Consider the following 17653-nt stretch of genomic DNA (forward strand, 5'->3'; position numbering starts at 1 on the left):
GATAGGATCTATCAAAGTACATCACTTAAGGGTGAGGGTGAGTATTGTTTTCTGAAACTGTTGTTTCATTTTTATATGCACACACAAACACATGCAGACACATACATGTGTATCACCACTGAGTGTTTATCTACTGGTTTACTATAAAATGCATTTCTTACTGAGATCATCTTCAAAAAAGCATGAAAGCCACTGATCTGAGGATGAAGTATGCAAAAAGCACTATTGATGGAAAGAGAACTTCTTCATGCACACAGGCAAGGGAGCAGCCCAGCAAGGGTGGTCACTGCAATTACCTGAGCAGTTCCCACCACGGGTGGGCTGATCAGAAACCACCTGATAGGCTATAGGCAGCTGCAAAACCAGATGGCCCACTTTTTCACATCCCAGGCCACACCTTCAGTGCCACCCTGAATGGGCCAGGCCGGCTCCACCCAGCTCACATCCCTCTGCCCAGTCTGCTCCCCTGCTGCTCAGCGTCACCAGAATCACGAGGATGTGAGGGGCCTCGGGCCCCTGTGCTTCTCAGCAGTAGGCAATGTACTTCCCAGACATTTGCCAGGGCCTGCTTCTTTTCCAGAGGTCACGCTTTCTACACAAGGTAGAGGAGATGTGCCCAGTGTTGAAATTTGGTTTCCAGTGTCCCCCTGCCTGGGTGCAATGGGTTACGGGCAATAGGATATTCAGCAATATTATGGGTCACACCCCACCACACAGACTGCAAGGGATCTTCTGTAAAAGAAATTGGTACAAATACTTCTTGAAGCAAGTGATCCACTGGCAAGGGCTTGACAGTTAATCAGGGAATTTAAGAACTGACCTTACATTTCAGAGTACCAGCCTGGAAGAGTCCCTCCAGACCCTTTAGTCCAAGGGGGTCAGAAAGTCTGTAAAGGCCCAGAGGGTCAATGTGTTGGCTTTGCAGACCATACAGTCCCTGTCACAACTCAGCTCCACTGTGTACAGCAAGAACCCCACAGACAGGAGGTAGTGAGAGGGTGCGGCTGTGTCCATAAATCCACATCCACAGGGACAGAGAGGAGCCACATGACCCACTAGCCACAGTTGGCTGAGCCTGCTCTGGTCCAAGCCCCTCTTGGTATGGAATTGGAAACGGAAACCTGGAGGAGGGAATCAGTGCTGGCCGGATAAGGACTTCTGCTACCTGGAGACAACCTACGTAGTTTGCTACCAAGTAAAGTCCTGTTCCTGAGACATGCAGTGCCTGGCTCTCTCTTTCCCAAGCAGAAATCTTAGGTTAGATTTCTGGTTAAATCACTAGGACCGGAAGTCAGGCAGACCTAAGTTCAAATATCCTAAGTTCTCTAAGCACCTGTCTTTTTCACTGGAAAGTGAACAATTAAACTGCGTTCAGCTAGGATTGTCCTAAAGTATGTACAGGTGAAGGTGAACAAGGCGAGCATGTAAAGGTAAAGGTGAACCAGGTGAATATGTAGGGGTAAATGTGAGCATGCTGAGGTGAAGGTGAACAAGGTGAAGCTACTTAGTAGCCAAGGCAAAGGTAACAAGGAGGTGTGTGTAAAGAGCCCGTATGTAATGAGTGTTCAGTAAATGCCAGCTGTCTTCACCCACCCCTCACCTGAACTCTCACACCTCTTGTCAAGCCCCCTATTAATCGAGTCCCCCATTGGGCTCCTTGCTTAGCGGGGAGCCTGATTCTCCCTCTGCCTGTTATTCCCCTGCTTATTCTGTCTCTGTCTCCGTCTCTCTCTCTAATAAGTAAATAAGACCTTTAAAAAAAAAAAAAAGAGGGGGTTGGAAAACCCAACTATTTCTTAAGTTAGAAGTCCAGTAAACTTCTGGGGCGCCTGGGTGGCACAGCGGTTAAGCGTCTGCCTTCGGCTCGGGGCGTGATCCCAGCGTTCTGGGTTCGAGCCCCACATCAGGCTCCTCTGCTATGAGCCTGCTTCTTCCTCTCCCACTCCCCTGCTTGTGTTCCCTCTCTCACTGGCTGTCTCTGTCTCTGTTAAATAAATAAATAAAATCTTTAAAAAAAAAAAAAAAAAAAAAAAAAAAAAAAAGAAGTCCAGTAAACTTCTAAGCTGAATAAAATAATTCAGTCCTCCATCAATGATCATATTAAGGGTATTGTTTTCCTAATAATTTTCTTGAATGATATCAAAATGGCCCCCATTAAGTTAACAAAGGAAGAGGAATGAGGATGCAGCAGAAAAAATAACTATTGAGAAAAATACTTAATAAAAATAATAATGGGGGAAAGAAAAATAATAATGGGAATTACATCTAGGAAAAATGTTCTGGACGTGGTTACTAACACAGAACGAATACAGAAACAATGGACTTGGGCATTCTGCCAGAGGGCAGAATCATGGCTGTGATAGAATAAGGTGAATGGATAATGTATGGCTTTTGAAATTAAGATTTTTTAAAAGGCATTGCGGTTTCCTTCTTCCTCTCTTAGATAGCTCACTCTGGGAAGCTAGCTGCTGTGCCATGAGAACACTTGAGTCGTCCCATGGATAGGTCTATATCATGAGCAACTGAGACCTCTCACCAACAGCCAGAGAGGAACTGAGGCCTCACGCCCACAGCTGTGTAGGTGAGCAGCTCCTCCAGCCCCAGTCAAGCCTTCAGATGACAGCAGCCCCAGCCAGCATATTCACTGAAACCTCAGGAGAGACCCTGAGCCAGAACCACTCAGCAAAGCCACTTCCAGATTCCTGACCCTCAGAAACTGTAAGATAAATGAGCAATTATTGCTTTCAGCTGCTAAGTTTTAAGGTATTTTGCTATGCAACAATAGATAACTAATACAATGCCCAAATCAAGAGGTGGAGGGAGGGGCTCTTCGCAATGCCTTCCCAGCAGGAGTTCAAAACTACTGTATGCCTACCCCTTTCATTTGTGTCCAGTTCTAGGTGAACTTGGCAAATATGAACTTGTACTGCGATTATCCTGCTCTTGTTCTACCCTTCATGTTCAGTTTATGAAGATGTGGGAAGACATATGTATTTTAGTTCTTAGGGCATCAGACCATAAGCAGCCACATGTAGACTGGCGGGAAGGACTCCACACCATTTGAGCGTGATCATTAAACTGGATGCAGAGACTGGATGGAATTATGGGATGTGTTTCTCTTGGGGAGGAATAAATGCGGGAGAAAGATAAAACAGGTATTTGATGATCAGAAGGATAGACTCTGGCAAAGACAATAATACTATGTATTCTCCAAATCCCATTTTTCTTCTCCCAGATTCACAACTGAGATCTATTTCCCAGTCTCTCTATAGTTGGTGGGGCAATGTGAGTTCTGGCTAAGGGAACATGGGTAGAATTGTCCACAGCACTTCCAGGTCTGGCCCCTAAAAACTCTTCTGAGTCATTCTTCTTGCACTCTCTCTATTTCCTCTCTAGCTGTCCATATGCAGTGTATCCACTGAAGGACTCAAAGGCCCAGGTAATTGCAAATCTAGAAGGAAGCAGCCTGGGTCCCTGCAAGAACCGTGCACATGCATGTGCACACATGCACACATTCACACACACACTGGACTACCAAGTAAGATAGAAATAAGTTTTTTTCTTTTTAAAAAAATTTTATTTAAAATCAATTAATTAACATATAGCATATTATTAGTTTCAGAGGTAGAGTTTAGTGATTCATCAGCTGCATATAATACCCAGTGCTCATTACATTAAGTACCCTCCTTTGTGCTCATCACCCAGTTATCCCATCCCCCCACCACCTCCCCTCCAGCAAGCCTCAGTTTGTTTCCTAGAGTTAAGAGTCTCTTATGATTTGTTTCCCTCTCTGATTTCATCTTATCCTCTTTTTCCCCACCTCTCCCTAAGTTTCATGAATTTGCATGTCATCCATGTGCAGGGGCCATGCTAATCTCTGTATCGTTCCAATTTTAGTATATGTGCTACTGAAGAGAGCACTGTAACTAAGCTTTTATTCGAAGACATTTGTTACAGCGGTCACCTGCCATTGCTAAAACAATTTAACTCCTCCGCTCTGAACTGCAATTTTACTGAGAGTTGGTGCCAAACTATTTCACAATTATATCCAGGCAACCCTTGAGTTATAGCAATCCATATTTACAATTCTCTGACAACCACCCCGTGATCTTAGTTATGGTATTTAAAACCAGAAGAATATAAAACCATATCTCCCAGGAGGGCTTTTGGCCTGACACCATATCCCTCCTTTAGTGGTTAAGGGCATAGACTCAAATTACTTAATTTTGTTCTCATAGCAGCCATGTAAGAAATGTGTTTTTATCAACAGTTTGCTATATCTGAGAAAGTCAAGGCCCTAGGAGGCCTGGAGACTTGCCCAAAGTCATACATCTGATAACTTTGGAACCAGTATTTGTATTCAGCTCTTCTGACTTCAGAACCGGTGGTCTCTCCCTCATACCACAATGCAAGGGGAAAAGAAAGCCCCTCTGCAGCCTTGGGGTTCTCTCTCTCTCTGCAAGGTTTATTACCATACGACTTCAAATATGTGAAAATAATGACAAGACAAACATACGTCACCCTTCTTCCCAGTTCTAACAAGACCCTTCCCAGACACATGATTCCGTTCCCAGCTGGAAATGCTTTCCTGGAGCAGGAATTTGAATTTCCCATGAGAACAGATGCCCCATCCCATCCTCCTATGTGTAGAATCTATAGGGCTCTTCTCATCTCTGTTAGGCCAAGGAGAGGTACCACTACAACATCCCCTGGGGAGAAAAAGAACCTTCAAACCGCAGGAGTCTGGACCCCATCTGCTTTGGGGGCCTAATATATACCTGCACCTCCAGTCACTAAGCAAATGAGCCAACTGTTAAAATTGTCTTTCCCAGTTCCTGATCCAATAGAACCTATCTGTCCTGTGGTGACACTAGAAAGACCACGATGGGTGGAACAGGATTCTCAGGGAAACCCAACTACAGGTCTCATGAGCTGTAGTGTTCATCAGCAGGCCTTATCAGCAGCGCTAACAGTGCAAATACACGCAGTATCCCTCATCTGGGTACAAGGGAAACCACGCATGCGCCTTCTGAAACAGATGGTTGCTAGAAGCTGGATAAAGCATCATTCCGACAAAAAGCAGTTTTTACACATGCCAGCAGCCTGGGGTTGGATCTCAGAGGCCAGACAACCAATGAGCCTTTGCCTCCATGATGTCATGCTCCCAATATGGAATCTTACTGGCTGAAGGACTTGTCACTCACTCACCAAAGTTTACAGGGATGAAATCTGTGGAATCCAGGCTTTTCTCCCATAGTGAGAGGCTCGGTGAAGCTCTGGTTGAACTCTGTTGCTGGTTTTCTCTCCTACAATTCACTTCTGAAATTGTACACTTCTGAAATCGTGGCTTTTGTGCATTTTAATTTCATTGGCATAAAAAGCCCTTCGGTTAATAGACTTTCCAAAGCTGTAAATATTTTCTGGACATTAATGCTCCATATTTTTCAGAGTACCGCTATTATTTTTATCACTTCCACTTTATCCATGGAAACAGAAAGACGGGAGCAGAAAAACTTCCCAATTGCACTGATTCTAGGGGTGAGGTCTGTTGGCCACAGGACACAGATTTTTAAAACAGAAAGGAAAGAAAGGAGCTATAAGTCTGAGTGTGGCTCTGGCAGTATTTTCTGGACTGTCAATCCAACCACTCCCACCTACACACGTCCCATATTTCACTGTGCATTAACTCTGCAGCCTGCTGCCACACCCAGGCCTATGCTGGCCAGGGCCCTGTGTGCAGTGCAGTGTGATAGGACATTGGGCCAGTTGAGCTGGTCTCCAGTCCCAGAGGCCGTGTGACCTTGAGTGAGTCCATATGGCAGTGTGAGCTTCAGCTTCCACACTGTAAAGTGAGCCTACCAATGTCTCCCTGGTGGAGTGGTTGTCAGGATTAGAGAAGGGCATGCACATGAGTCCCTGGCACAAAGCTGCTGCTCAGAAAACAGTAGACTGGCTTCAAATGGTGTCTGTCCCAGGCAATGTGCTGCAGGAGGGCTGGAGTTCACCTAGTCAGTGACAAGGCATCAGGGAGCATCCAAAGAAGGCAGGGACGAGGCAGGACGAGGGTCAGGTGCCCGAGGTCGCCTCAAACGGAGTGAAGACCACTTTTCCAAGAACATAGGCTCAGCACTGTCCATGTAAAGTTCCACGGGGTCCCCAAAACAGGGGAGCCCTGCCAGCATGGCAGTCACTTTCCACAAAGGTTGCATGTGGAACAAACTGGTTTCCACCCAGGAATGTGCCAACAGGAACTTCACTGAGCCAGATAGCCTTGGGCACTTGAGACATCTCCCTGGCACATATAGGGGATGCCCATGCTTTGAGAAAAGTGGGAAAGGAGTAAAGGGAGAAAATGTTCCTGATCCCCTATGACCAGAAATTACACTTCTTCAGTTTAGTGTGGTTTTAGCTCTAGATATTCAAAAACATCAGGCAGTTGGGGGCTGGATGTATATCTTCCCTACAATATGAGGACAAATGAAGGCAACGGTCTCAAGAGAAGTAGTGTGTGAGCCAGTCAAGATCCAGTCAAGGCCTCTGGGGAGAGAGAGAGACCAGTGGCTGCAGGGCACATGTCCAGAGGGTAGGGAAAGGGACCTGAGATCAAAGAACGGTGTTCCTGGCCCTCCTCCATCCCTATCCCTCTGCCCTCCCTCCACACCCCCTACCCAGCCACCAAGATGGCTGCCCTGTCGGTCCTGTACCAACTCATACAAGGGGACAAAAAAATGCCATGATCACAGAATCACCTCAGAAACAGAAAACCCGGCCAGCTTTTTGCCCAGGGTGACGTAGGAATTAGGTGGAGAGTTCAGCCTGGCCTCTCCCCATGCCGCCGTCAGTGAGCTTGCAAATACTACACTACTGCACCTTGGGGGATACAAAACGTCAAGGATGAAGCCATGGCATGTCACGCTTGGCATCAGAAGCTCATCTGAAATTTCCAAGAGGTTCTCTTTCATACAGTCATGTGGATGATACGGAGGAGCTTCGATAACTTCCCCGAGTGATAAAATTAGTCATGCTACACTGCAAGGCTGCTTCCAATTTACAACGCTGCTTACACTCAAGCTTTCCCAACATTTGGCACATGCATATTTTAGTGCCTTCTGCCTTTAACAATGTGTCTCTCACAGGCTTACTACTTGAGAGGCTTAATTTCTTGCTCAGAAGAGACACAAAGACACAGGATCAGGAGCTCTCCTTCAACATAAAAGCCTCAGCTTACTCCCTGCCATTCTGAGCATGCAGGTTCTTGAGCAATGGAATTTTTTTTTTCTTTCACAGATGGGGACTTTGATATTTGGAGGGGACTTTCTCAAGGCTGCACGAATGCTGAGTGATAGAACCTAGATTTCAGTCTAGACTGTCTGGCTCCAGAGCCAAGTGCTTTTCTCCTATGTAGTCACCAATTCAGAGACAGGGCTATCATTTGTTACTTGACATTGTGTCAATCAGCCTCCATGCAGAGCTTGAGTCCCATTTCCAAGTCAGGTCAGTCCCGAGGATACTAAGCCACTCAGTCCCTCTCGCTTTGCAGTGATGATGGGCAAACTACAAATTGCAAATTGGCTCCCCCAACCATGCCTCAGCACCGTTGTTGGGTAGGTTGTGGCCAGGCACCAAAAGGGAAGCCAGCTAAGTGATGTGTCCTCTCTCTGCTTCAGCAGTAGGCGAGGAGCCCTTTAGATGGTCTGAAATGCCTGTCCTCTTCCTCCTCCTTCCAAACCTGCCCCTTGCCATTTTTTGGCTGAACCCTCTTGAGGTCTTCAAATTCATTCTGCATAAGTGTCTCCTGGCTGTCTCCTGCAGTGACCAATGTGGCCAGACTCTTAACTGAGTCTTGAACCTATTTTTGAATTCCATAACTCAAAGGGACATGGATAACCTGAGAAAAGCCTTCCTCAGCACTTTGTGCCATAGGTAAGTGCCCATCACCTTCCCCTCTACCTTGATGAACTGAAGAGGATCAGAGAGACAGGTCACCACACTTAGAGACAGAAAATGAGAGGATTCCCACAGGACAGACCCCAGCAACAGGGCAGATTTTTTCTGGGGGCATCTGCCCCCACCCTCTCTAGACCCTAAGCAGCTCTCCCCTGAACAATTTCCAGGAATGATCCTTGTGGATTCTGGTGAGAGGTCATAGAGTCTCAAACAACAAAACTTCATCCCTCTGCTAAACATCAATCATGTGCTAAGTGCTGCATAGGACATATGCTGACCCTCAGCTGGCCCATTATCTGAATTTCAGATATCCCCTGCTGAGAACTTGCAGATTGCTAAACGTATATGGTAGGGCACTCTGCAGGCCTTCAACAGGTGGGCTCCCAAGTGGACCGGCCCTATACTCACTGCATGTCTTAGTGAGCAGCAAGTCTCCTCTGACATTTGGCTGCAATTCTACTCCTCTTTCCAGGCCAGGGTGGAGGTTGCTCTTGAAATGGATATTAGTCTCTCCTACAGAGAGAAACAGTATACAGTATGATATCACTTCAGGTTATGACTTTTCCCAGGGTAGACGGTTGCGTACTATGTACCATAAAAGAACTGTCTTTCCCTTTCCATCTATTACAAGATTATTATAGAACACTGCTCTTGTCTTTTCTTCTGCCTAGTTAATTAAGCTTTGTTTTTAAAAGAGCTTTATTGCCGATGGTCAGGTCAGACCAGCAGGTACTTGTGGTATCAAAGGGTCTAGGGCAGGATTTTTTTTCCTAGGGAGAAGCTGCAACAATTTATTCCTGGTCAGACTCCTACTAAACCACAGAAAATCACTGCTGCCTTCAAGGTATCAGATTGTAAATGACACTCTTGTAAAGATATTTTTGCTGAATCTTGTACAATTCTGCATACAAGAACTCTAATTTACTAGCCCTCTCAACTCCCCAGCAACAGAGGTGGCATATGTCTGTCTGTCTTATGACTGGCTAGTGACAATGCAAATTAAGAGCAGAGTCCAAAGAATATCTAAAGATCCCACTACTTCATGATTGAGTCCTTTCTAAAGACTTCTTAAGTAAGTAAGATTTTTCTTTCACTTTGCAAATCTCCTGACTGTGTCCCAAAGATGAACTCAGCTCCTTCCTATTAAGAGAGGGAGGAGAAGAGGGAGGAAGACTGAGTGATGTTCTCCCTTTCTCAGCAGAATGAGTCTGAGCCACTCCTGGACATCATCAATTCCTCACTCTGGCTTAGGGACTTTATGGCTTCTTGAATGGCTATTTTAGAGATAGGCAAGAAAAGACCAAGATAAGGGTTGAATGACTACTCCAAGATCAGAAAAAAAGACAGTGGGCAAATCCAGAAATAAGTCCGGGAGTCCTAGTTCAGGCCAAGGCACCTCTCCTTCCATCCAAGACAGATTTACTTAAAAGAGCTAAGTTTGGGGCACCTGGGTGGCTCAGTTGGTTAAGCAGCTGCCTTCAGCTCAGGTCGTGATCCTGGGGGTCTGGGAACGAGCCCCACATCAGGCTCCCTGCTCTGCAGGGAAGCCTGTTTCTCCCTCTCCCTCTGCCTGCCATTCCCCCTACTTGTGCTCTCTCTCTCTCTGTCAAATAAATAAAATCTTTAAAAAAGGAAAAAAAAAAAGAGCTGAGTTTGCCAAATACCCACAAGAATAGACAGAGACTGCAAGCAGTGTTCACAGCTGAGGTCCATCACAGGGGATCTCTGAAGAGGACGTCTAGTCCTCTGATGTCATAGAGAACACCAAGTTCTTCATAGCTGAGTCATCACTCTGTACACCACTGCACCTTCCAAGACTCAGCTCTTGTTCCCTCAATTCCTCCTCCCTGTGGCCCCAAAGCTCCTACCGGGGCGAGATTAGTATAGATATTGCCTTCCAAGCAGCTTTGGCGTTATCTTTGCCAAGGAAGGGGTGGCTCAAGTGTGCTTGGAGTCTGACCTTATGGCTTGAAGGTAAAACAGAGCATGCTGGTATAACCACAATAAATGAAGTGAAGAAAGGAGCCCTGGCTTCCATTCTCAGCTGTAATTACATTGGAAACAATAGAGAGTTTTTATAATGAGCCTGTGTCATTTCTGGACCTTGTGATACTTAGGCCTGGCGAGAAACCTGTTGGTCAGGAAAAGCAACTCTGCTACTAATAGTTTATTGGATCGAACTCCTTTGTCCCCAAATTCCAGTTCTCTCACCTGAACTGAGCACCCCTCTTGAAATGTTTTATGGTGAATCCACTTAACAATCTAAGGGTCATCTAGGCAGAGGGGGCCCTAAATAATTTATTTCTCTAACAAACATTTACTTAGCACTTGCTAAGTTCCATATCTCGCCTAAGCACTTTACATGCACTAGTTCCTTAAGCCTCAATAGAGAACTATTGGGGGAGGAGGCTGAAAAGATGGTGGAGTAGAAGGACCCTAAGCTTGCCTCGTCCCACAGATACAACTAGATAACACTCACGTCAGAATAAATAACCTGAAAAATGACCTGAAGACTGGCAGAACAAACTCCACAGCTAAAGGTAGAGAAGAGACCACATCAAAGAACGTAGGAGGGGCAAAGACACAGTTTGGAAGTGAAACAGACCATGGCCATCTGCAGCAGGAGAGAGCTGGGGTTTCAGAAAAGGGCAAGAAACAGACTATCACACTGGGGAGCCTACACGGGTTAGACAAATCCCCATAACATTCAGCTTTGAAAGCAGGAGGGGATGAATTTCCTGAGTTCTTATGACCAGCTGGGCTTAAAGCCTGGAATTTTAAAATCCAGTGTGCTTGGCTCTGGGAGAGCTCAGAGGGTGTTAGGAAGATGAGTTCCCACCTTAAAGAGACAGCAGACAGCCAGTGGAGATATAGCCTGGAAGCAGCAGTTTGAAAAATGCCAGAGATAGATGGAAAGGAGCATTATTTACTCATCTCAGAGCATGACCTGGAGAGGCAGAGATCATGGGGAGACCCCTTCAGGAACAAAGGAGCCAGCATGCACCATTTTCCTTCCCCACCCCTCAGCATAAACACACAGCCCACCAGCAGGAACCAGCACCATGCCAAAACTCACTAAATAACTTGCTTATACCAAGCCCTGCTCCCTGTGCTTCCATGGATCCGCCCTTTCCAGTCATGCTTACCTCAGTCCCTGCGCTGCAGGGCCCCTCCCTCAGAAGACCAGCCTTGTGTCTCCTGACCCATGCCTTCTGTGGAGCCTCAGTTTTGGCAGCAGTGGCAGCAGTCTCATTTCATAAGCAGACCAGCACACACCTTGTTAAAAAGTGCCCCACCCAGCCGGGGACCAAACACTCCTACAACAGGCAAAAAGAACCTTGGCAGACAATTGTACTATAGGAAAGAGAGGCCAGGCCCCAGCAGAAAGGCACACACCACACACATAAGAGACACTCCCTGAAGTGCTAGGCCCTAGGGAACAGGGGACACCACCCTGAGGACACTACAGTACCTCTTCTTCGTAAGGCTATTACCTTCAAGACCAAGAGACATGGCTGACTTTCCTAACACACAGAAACAGATGCAGAGAGTTAGACAAAATGAGGAGACAGAGGAATGCATCCCAAATGAAAGAACAGGACCAAATCATAGCAAGAGACCTAAGTGAAACAGACATAGGTAATATGCCTGATAGAAAATTTAAGGAAATGATTATAAAGATACTTACTGGACTTGAGAAAAGACTGGAGGATATCAGTGAAACCCTTAGCAAAAGATACAAAAGAACCGATCAGAGATGAAAAACACAATAAAATGAAATTTAAAATACACTTGATGGAATAAATAGCAGACTAGAAGAGGAAGGGGAATGAATTAATGACCTGAAAGACAGGGTAATGGAAAGTAACCAAGCTGAGCAATGAGAGGGGAAAAAATTATGCAAGCTGAGAATAGTCTTAAGGACTTCCACTGAAGTTATGCTCCATCAAGCATAATAACATTCGCATTATAGGAACCCCAAAAGAAGGAGACAAAAGGGAGCAGAAAATACTTGAAGAAATAATAGCTGAAAACTTCCCTAATCTGGGGAAAGAAACAGCTATCCCGATCAGGAGGCACAGAGATTCCCCAACAAAATCAACCCAAGGAAGTATACAGCAAGACACACAGTAATTAAGATGGCAAAAAGTAGTGATAAAGAAAAAAATTTAAAAACAGCAAGCAAGAGAAAAAAGACAGTTACATAGAAAGGAAACCCCATAAGGCCATCAGCAGATTTTCAGCAGAAACTTTGCAGGCCAGAAGGAAGTAGCATGATATATTCAAAGTGCTGAAAGGGAAAAATCTGTAGCTAAAAATACTGTATCTAGTAAGGCTACCATTCAGAATAGAAGGAGAAATAAAGAGTTTCTCAGATACACAAAAACTAAAGGAGTTCATGACCGCTAAACCAGCCCTACAAGAAATATTAAAATGGGGGCTCTTTGACTAGAAAGGAAAGACCATAAGGAAGGGTATGAAAAGTAAAATGCACAAAAGCAATAAAAATAAATATTTCTGAGAAACCAGTCAAGGTATTCATAAAATAAAAGGATATAAAATATGACGGCATATATGTCAAAGATGGGGGGTGAAGAGTAAAGAATGGGCTCAAACTTAAGCCACCATCAACTTAATACAGACTGCTATATGCAGAAGATGTTATATACAAATCTAATTGCAACCACAATCAAAAACCAGTCATAGATACGCAAAGAATAAAGAGAAAGGAATCTAAGTATATCACTAAAGAAAGCTAGCAAACCATGAAAGAAAGCAAGAGAACAAAGGATCAGAGAAAAACTACAAAAAAAACTATAAAGCAAGTCTTAAAAATGGCAAAAAACAACAACAACAAACAAACACCCACAAAACATATCTATCGATAATTACTTTGAATGTAAGTAACTGAATGCTCCAATCAAAAGACACAGGGTGACAGAATGGATTAAAAAAAAAAAAAAAAAACAAGACCCATCTATATGCTGCTTACAAGAGACTCATTTCAGACACCTGCAGATTGAAGGTGAGAAGAGAGAAACATGCAAATGGATGTCAAAAGAAAGCCAGGGTAACAATGCTTATATCAGACTAAATAGACTTTAAAACAAAGAAGGGTACTATATAATAATAAAGGGGACGACCCAACAAGAAGATATAACAATTGTAAATGTTTATGCACCCAATACGGGAGTACCCAAACACACAAAACAGTTAATAACAAACTTAAAGGAACTATTCAATTGTAATATAATAATAGTAGGGGACTTTAGCACGCCACTTCCACCCATGGACAGTTCTAAACAGAAAATCATCAAGGAACAATGGCTTCGAGTGACACATTGTACCAGATGGATTTAATAGATACAGTCAAAACAGTCCATCCTAAAACAGCAGAGTATATATTCTTTTCAAGTATACATGGAACATTCTCCAGAATAGATCACATATTAGACAATAAAACAAGTCTCAACAAATTCAAAAAGAATGAAGTCAAATTATGCATCTTTTCTGACCACAATGCTATCAAAGTAGAAATCAACTACAAGAAAAATACTGAAAAGACCACAAATACGTGGAGGTTAAATAATATACTACTAAGCAATGAATGGGTCGGCCAAGAAACCAAAGAAGAAATAAAAAATTACATGGAGATGAATGAAAATACAATGGTCCAAAATCTTTGGAATACAGCAAAAGCAGTTCTGAGAGAGAAGTTTATAGCAATACAGGCCTGCCTCAAGAAGCAAGAAAAAAATCTCAAATAAACAACCTACTCTTACATCTAAAGGCACTAGGAAAAAAAAAAAAGAAAAACAAGCCCAAAACCAGCAGAAGGAAGGCAATAATAAAGAGTAGAGCAGAAATAAGTGATGTAGAAACTTAAAAAAACATAGAACAGGTCAATGAAACCAGGAGCTAGTCCTCTGAAAAGATCAACAAAATTGATCAACCTCTAGCCAGACTCATCAAAAAAGAGAGAGGCAGAGGACCCAAATAAACGAAATCACAAATGAAAGAGGAGAAGTTAACAACCAACACCACAGAAACACAAACGATTGTAAGAGAACGTTACGAAAAAGTACATGCCCACAAATTGGACAACCTAGAAGAAATGGATAAATTCCTAGAAACATATAAGCTACCAAAATCAAAGCACAAAGAAATAGAAAATTTGCACAGACTGACTGCCAGCAAATAAATTGAACGAGTAATCAAAGAACTCCCAACAAACCGGATACTACCTCTCTACACTCTCTGTATATTATCTTATTAGACCTTCACAGCAGAACTGCGAGGGAGCACGATTATCCCCACTGAAGCAGATTAAGTAAATTGCACCGGATGCACTCTGTTAGTGGATGGTGGGATCAAGATTAAAATTGAAGTCTTTATGATTCCCAAACTCTCTGATTTCTGTACTACCCCAAACTGGCTCTATAAGATTTTCTTGAGTACCGTCTTCATGCTCTTTTACTGCTCCATGCTGCCACGTGAGAGTATAGACAGGTAGAAAGCTGTCTTTTCTCCAGTTTTGTAGCCACGGATGTAGCTCTTCTCTCAAATGCTGTAGGTGGGAGCATAAGTTAGCACAACCTTTTTGGAGAGCAACTTGGCAACGTCTATCCAAATTTTAAATATGTATATTTTTGACCCAGCGATTATACTAGAATTCCAGGAATTTCTTCTACAGTTAAAATTTCAAAAGTGTACAATGGTATCTTTGCTTAAAAAATATTTCAGTATTTTCTTTAATAGCAAAAGAACTGGGAAAAAACAAAAGTCTAAGAGGAAGAGACTGTTAAAATAAATATTGGAACATTATAGCAAAATACCCTGCATCTGTTGAAAACAACATGAGTTATCTCTCTATGCCAACAGGAAAAATGTCTGACTTATATGGATAAGTGGAGACAAAACAATAATATATACGGATTAATTCTCATTTGTGAAAGAAAAGCATACATATGTATATATGTGTGTGTGTATATATTATATATAATATATATATTATAATTATATTATGTATAAATTATTGGAAAGGTTTCCCAACAAAGTGTTGTAAGTGGGCAATTTCAGAAGAGCCTTTTATTTAATAACATTTGACTATTAACTTAATTTTTACAATAAGTACAAATTATTTATATAAATCAAATTTTTGAAAATACACTGCTACAGCTCTGTACTTGAATGCAATGCCCCGATTAAACCTGATCTCTGAAAATGTCTTACGGTTCCAATGTGAAAAATAGGTTGTATTAAATTCACTCCGTTGGCTGCTAACTGTAACAGTAGCTCTTGGTCAGGCTGGATATTGCTGCGAAGGACAGGCTTTGGTGGATCAACACAGCCTCGGATCAGCCACGGAAGAGCTCGCCCGACTGTCCTCCGGATCAGCTACGCCTGGCTCGTATTTGCTCCTTGGGCATTTTGAGGACAGCCCCAGGGCTGCCAAAAGCACTTTGAACTTGACATTAAAAGGAACGCTAAAACCTATATCCGTTTCAGAACCGCCAAAACCTCTGCCAGGCCCTCCAGAGTGATAACTCCATGAAAGAGGAAGTGGTGGCATTAGGGAGGTGGCAACAAGATGAGCAGGAACTGTCTACTGCAGGCGGTGAGAAAACTGGCGTGGAGGGGGTATACATACGCTATGTGTATAGCCCCACACTAGGATGTTTAAATACAGTATTGAAGAATTATAGACGGGTTAGTGGGGCCCAATTTTGGAGGGATGTGAAAACAAGCCAGGCAAGTGGAACCCGCTCCTGATACTGAACAGAGCGATGTGATGAAAGTGGCTTATTCTGGGTGTGGTGTGCAGAATGGATGGGGGGTGGGGAGAGGAGCCTGAAAGAAGCTATTGGTTTTGAAAACGAGACACTGACCCCAGAGTTGAAAAGGTTTTGACTCTGGTCTCATCATGATCAGCTGTGTCCTCCCCCACCAAGGTCCCAGTTAGCCCTTACTCTTGTCGGGGTCTCATCACTTCACATCAGACGGCTGTACCACTTCCCCACTCTCTACCCTTGATATCAAAACATCTTCCTCATCACATTCCAATGCTCTCAGATTAATTATGGCTTTAATCTTGAAAAGAACGTTCCAAGGATCATCATCCCTGAATTAAACTGCAGCTTCTTATCTGGGTGTAGAGGGGATACCAGGGCAGGGTCAAAATGGCATTAACCACCACTGTGCGTTTGGGCAGCCTCGGGTCTGGCCCATCTTAGAGGAACGAGGAAGTGAGTAGCCTGAGTTGGAGCTGACGATGGGTGCCTCTGGGTCCGCTCAGGGAATTTTGACTACCTCTTAACTTTTTCAGTGTTGAACTGGATCCAGCAGACATCTGCCATGACAGCAAAGTTCAATGAGCTGAAAGATAAGGAAAGCAGGAATCCGAAGAACAATTGTGAGTGGTGACACAAGGGCTGGGCTGGGTATGGGGCCCAGAAGGGAGGTTGAGAAGAACAGAAGAGAAACCTCTTGGGACAACCTCCAAGAAGAGAAAGGCAGACACACGGGCTGCGTAAGGACCAGCAGGTCCAGAGCCCAGGGGTGCTGGTTTCCCTGCAAGTGCCCAGGTCCCCACACCCCAGACCTCCCCAGTCAGGAACTCTGGCAGATAAACTCTGCACGAGACAGTACTTCAGCTACACGATAAGAAAGTGAGACCTTTCAAATGTCCCAGTTTGCACACTAATAATTTATCTTCATATGTCACAGAGGAGGGCATTTCTCAGCCCTGCTCTGGGGCTCCACCATAAACACCATTTCTAGCTCTGCCAGGGCCCTTGGGTTCAGTGACTCACTGGGCAGACTTAGGACTCCGCACAGTCGTCCTCGTGGCTGTGATCTGTTACAGCAAAAGGACACAAGCACAAGCATCAAAGGGGAAAAGCTTGTGGGGCAAAGTCCAGAGGAAACCAGGCGCAAGCTTCCAAGGGTCCGTTCCCAGGAGACACACAGGATTCACTCCCCCGTGTGAAATGCTGCCAACCACAGGAGCTCATGAGACACTCATTGCTTAGGGTTTCGCTATCGGGGGCTGATCATGTAAGCAGCCTCTAGCTGGCAAGTACCCCTATTCCAGACACCCAGAAGGAAAGCAAGTGTTTAGCATAGACCATGGTGTTTGTACAAACAGCCTAGGTACAGTGAGCCACCGGCGAGTTCTGGGAATGGTGGGACGCTCCTAAAATCCAAGTTCCAGAGACCCAAGGAAAGCAGTTGAGGGCTGCCATGTGAACCTTGCTGCACACTAGCCAAAACAATTAGGCAAGAGGAAGAAATTACAGCTAAAAAAAGCAACATAGGAATAACAAAATTACTATCATTTTCAGACAATATGATTGTTTACATGGAAAGAATAAGAAAATCAACAAAAATATTATCAAAATAAAAACTGTACTAAGAACAAGTGGTTTATAACCCATCCCAGTTTCATTCTGCAGAAGGCCCAGCAGGGGAAGCAGAAAGTAGTATAACTTTGAATCAAGTTAGAAGATTTCATTATTATACAGGCCTGGGCATTCTCATTACCTAGCTGAGTTGGAGTTTGACAATCAAAAGTCACCCAAGGACCTTTGATTCTCTAAGAAAAACTAGAGAAGCCAAGGGGCTTGTGCATGGGCATTGGCAGAAGTGAACTGCACAAGGCCAAAGAGGCCATGTCTCAGCCACAGCCTCACCTGCACCATCCTCC

The 17653-nt window shown here is 44.1% G+C and overlaps 1 non-coding gene across 1 annotated transcript; it reads right to left on the minus strand.

Annotated features, from left to right (window-relative positions):
- Window positions 1–3817: 3817 nt before the first annotated feature.
- LOC113259302 (U6 spliceosomal RNA) lies at window positions 3818–3921 on the minus strand. Its single transcript, XR_003317549.1, has one exon. It is a non-coding gene; the product is annotated as a U6 spliceosomal RNA (small nuclear RNA).
- Window positions 3922–17653: the final 13732 nt, after the last annotated feature.

Source organism: Ursus arctos, unplaced genomic scaffold, assembly GCF_023065955.2.
Source record: "Ursus arctos isolate Adak ecotype North America unplaced genomic scaffold, UrsArc2.0 scaffold_7, whole genome shotgun sequence".
Taxonomy (NCBI): domain Eukaryota; kingdom Metazoa; phylum Chordata; class Mammalia; order Carnivora; family Ursidae; genus Ursus; species Ursus arctos.